The sequence below is a fragment of the Piliocolobus tephrosceles genome, chromosome 4, assembly GCF_002776525.5.
Source record: "Piliocolobus tephrosceles isolate RC106 chromosome 4, ASM277652v3, whole genome shotgun sequence".
NCBI lineage: Eukaryota > Metazoa > Chordata > Mammalia > Primates > Cercopithecidae > Piliocolobus > Piliocolobus tephrosceles.
In genome coordinates this window covers 133,569,863-133,573,869 of record NC_045437.1, presented here as the reverse complement: position 1 = coordinate 133,573,869, position 4,007 = coordinate 133,569,863, and the positions used below count along the sequence as shown (strand labels likewise).

The window sequence follows — 4,007 nt, the reverse complement described above, 5'->3', positions numbered from 1 at the left end:
CCAACTCCTCCCCTTCCTCCTCCTCCTTCACATTGAGTTTACTCAATGGAAAGATGATGAGGATGATCCTGATGATGAGCAGTAAATATATTTTGTCTTCCAGAGGATTTCTTAGTAACATTTTCTTTTCTCTAGCTTACTTTAAGAATATAGCATATAATATATATAATATACAAAAATGTGTGGTTTTTGTTGTTGTTGTTGTTGTTGTTGTTGTTGTTGAGCATCTGAAACTCTTTATTGGAACATCATTGCTGTTTGCCAAATAGAAGACACAGACAGCAGACGAACAGTGAAAACAGAGCCCAGTGACCACAGCTGGCCCCTTGGCTGGGGACCCTCCCCTACTACCTGGTGGACCAGCCTGGCAACCTCTGCCCCTCTCCGGACCCCCGGGCCTTTGGCATAATGCTGATGGGGGGCTGCAGGCAGTGAAGCCCCTTGACTCAAAGCAGAGACTTGAATGGGCACTGGAGAGTGGGGACAGTGGAGAGGCCAGGGAGGGCTGGGCGGGCCCCCCGGGCTGGGCTGAGCAGCACAAGTGGAGGAAGCCAGGAGCGGGCGAGATGGCATCTATCTGTTTTCTGAAAAGGGGCACATAGGGGCCTGGAAGCAGGTGGCAGTGGTAGCTGGGGCAGGTCACACGCTGACATCCTTCTCATCTCCTGTCTTGGGAACAGCTTCCAGCAGCAGGTCCCCAGGACCTGCCTCCTCTCCCTCCTTGGCCTCACTGGCCTTAGAGTTGGGGACCCAGAGGCCGGAGTCAATGCAGCGCTGCATGTGGTACTTCGCGTCGGTGGGGTCCATCTTGCTGATGGCGTCTTGCAGCATCTGCACGTCCTTCACATCGAAGCACTTCTGGAGTTCCTCGGGGAGGGACTAGTAGACCTCAACGGGGTCCAGGCCGTCCGGGCCAAGCCGCTTCTTGCGCTCCTCCTCCTCGTACTCCTTCATGGCCTTCTCAATGCGCAGCTTGGCACGGCCCCGCACACGCTCCTTGAAGGCTTCTAGCTGGTCGTTGAAGCCCTCCATGTGCTGGCGATCGGCTGTCTTAATCTTAGTGAAGAACTGCCAGAAGCAGGCCCGGGGGTCCACCTTCAGGCTCTTGGCCAGCTCCAGGATAAACTGCATGACGATTGTCTGGGGGACCACCTGCTCCATGAGTGCACATTTCTCCTCCACCTCTAGGTCAATGCACCAGATGGCCAGGTAATTGGCCGTCTCCTCGCACACCAGGTGGACATTGTCTGACTGGTACTTTTGGCTGTCATCCCAGCGGCGGAGCATGCCAAAGTGCTTGATCTGTTTCTCATACTTTTCCACGAAGGTCTTGTGTTTCTGCTCCCTCACCTCCTTTGAGTCCTCCTCTGTCTTCTCAGGCTTGGTGTTGACCATGCTCTTGTTGAAGCCGTCTTTGCTGAGTGTGTCCACGTTCCAGGGCATGCTCTTCTCCTTCTTGCGCATCTCTTCCAGCTTCTGCTCCCAGCTCCGCTCCTCTTTGCTCAGCTGCTGTGCCTCCGCCTGCAGCCGCTCCAGCTCTGCTTTGCCGCCCTCAGCCACCTCCAGCTCCTTCAGCTTCCTCTGGCATTCGGCCACCTTGCGCTTGCACTCGCAGCAGCCCCTGTCCAGTTCCTCCTTCTCCTTCTGAAACTGCTCCATGCGCTCCACCCGGGCCTGATGCCGCCAGTGGAAGAGGCTAGCCGTGTCGATGTTGGGGTGCATCTCCTCTTCATCATCACACACCTCAATGTGGTCCCACATGCTGTAGTCCACCATCTTGCCTTGGTGGCCCAGCCCGCTACGGCTCGGTTCCAAAAATGTGTTTTAATAGGCTGTTTACATTATCAGTAAGGCTTCCTGTCAACAGTAGGCTGTTAGCAAATTTTTTGGAGAGTCAAAAGTTATATGCAGCCCAGGGAACAATGGTTCATGCCTGTAGTCCCAGCACTTTGGGAGGCCAAGGCAGGAGGATCACTTGAGCCTAGGTGTTTAAGACCAGCCTCAGCAACATGGCAAAACCCTATCTCTACAAAAAAAGCAAAAATTAGCCAGGCATGGTGGCACACACCTATAGTTTCAGCTACTAAAGAGGGTGAGGTGGGAAAATTGCTTGAGCCCAAGGAGGTCAAGCCTGCAGTAAGCAGTGATCATGCCACTGCACTCTAGCCTGAGCAACAGAGTGAGACCGTCTCAAAAAGAGAGAGAGAAAAAAAAAAGTTATATGCATATTTTCAATTGCACAGGGGATCAGTGCCACTAGCCCCCATATTGTTCAAGAGTCAACACTATGTATATTTATTTGAGGGACTGCTGTTAGAATCTGCATCACCTCTGTCACTTTATGCATTCACCCATTTACATTTACTGAACACTTGCTATATGCCAGGCAACCTTATTCTATGAGACTCATTTGCAGTTTTACAGAGTTAAGTTAGGCAAGTGGTAAAGCTAAGGATTTGTATTTCCAGAAATTTTTATTTAAAGACATCACCAAAAAGCCCTTTTCTGTATCATTCAGAATCTAGCGTGTGGGTCTGCTATAGGTTTACTGCCTTTTATTATAACTATATTCTTGGGGATCAGGCTGCCCTGCTATATTCTGACTTTCTTGAAGGAAAAACATAAACCTTTTTGTGGTGCCTGTGTCAGAGCTTGTGTCTGCAATACAGCAGGCATATGTTCATTCATCCATTCACTCTACAAATACTTATTCCACACCCACTGTGAGCCAAGCATTGTACTAGGCCCCTGGGATAGGACATGAATGATAGAGTTTACTTTCCAGTTGAGGGTTGGGGTGAATAGATCATACACACAGAAAAATCTAAGCAAGAGAATTTTAGATTGGAACAAGCTATGTAGGAAATAAACTGAATTAGAGATGGGAAGATAGTTACTTAGATTTGGTGGTTGGGGAAACGCTCTTAGATGAAATTTAGGCTGGGCACAGTGGCTCACACCTGCAATTCCAGCACTTTGGGAGGCCGAGGCAGGCAGATCACTTGAGGCAAGGAATTTGAGACCAACGTGGGCAACATGGGGAAACCCCATCTCTATTGAAAATACAAAAAAATAAATAAATATGCCGGGCGTGGTGGCATGCATCTGTAGTCCCAGCTACTCGGGAGGCTGAGGCAGAGAATCGCTCTTGAACCCAGGAGGAGGAGGTTGCAGTGAGCTGAGATCACGCCACTGCATTCCAGCCTGGGTGACAGAGCAAGACTCCGTCTCAAAAATAAGTAAGTAAAATTAAAAATTAAAAAAAAAAAAAAAGAAATTTAAACTAGAAACCAAAAGATGAGAAAGGGGAAGTTTTTTACAGTCTGAGAGAAGTATTCCGAAGAGAGGAAATGGCCGTTGAAAAGGGGCTGGAATCAGAAAGAACTTGGGCTGTTCTAGAAGCAGAAACATCAGTGTGGCTGAAACAGAGAGTACAGAGTGGTTGGTGAGGTCAGCAGAATTTCAGTACAATGGCAAGCTATTGAAAGGTTTTAAATAAGAGTAATTGAATCCAGTTAATGATTTAAGAAAGAAAAAGAACAACAGGCACGGTGGCTCACGCCTGTAATCCCAGCACTTTGGAAGGCCTAGGCAGGCAGATCACGAGGTCAGGAGTTTGAGACCAGCCTGGCCAACATAGTGAAACACCATCTCTACTAAAAATACAAAAATTAGCTGGGTATGGAGGTGTGTGCCTGTAGTCCCAGCTACTCAGGAGGCTGAGGTAGGAGAACCGCTTGAACTTGGGAAGCGTAGTTTGCAGTGAGCAGAGATGGTGCCACTACACTTCAGCCTAGGAGACGGAGTGAGACTTTGTCAAAAAAAAAAAAAAAGAAAAACAAAAAAGAAAAAGAAAATACTTAGACTACTGTGTGAGGAGAATGAACTACCAAGAGATCAAGAGTGGACTAGGTGGCTACCAATTAGGAAGCCATTTCTTGGATGGATGCATGGACAAATGGAAGGAAGGAAGGAAGGAAGGAAGGAAGGAAGGAAGGAAGGAAGGA

At 48.6% G+C, this 4,007-nt stretch overlaps 1 pseudogene across 1 annotated transcript; it reads right to left on the bottom strand.

Moving 5' to 3' along the window:
• Positions 1-223: 223 nt before the first annotated feature.
• Positions 224-1,806, bottom strand: LOC111547158 (annotated as a pseudogene). Its single transcript, XR_002733041.1, has one exon. The product of XR_002733041.1 is annotated as a hsp90 co-chaperone Cdc37 pseudogene (transcript).
• Between the last annotated feature and the right edge of the window lie 2,201 nt (positions 1,807-4,007).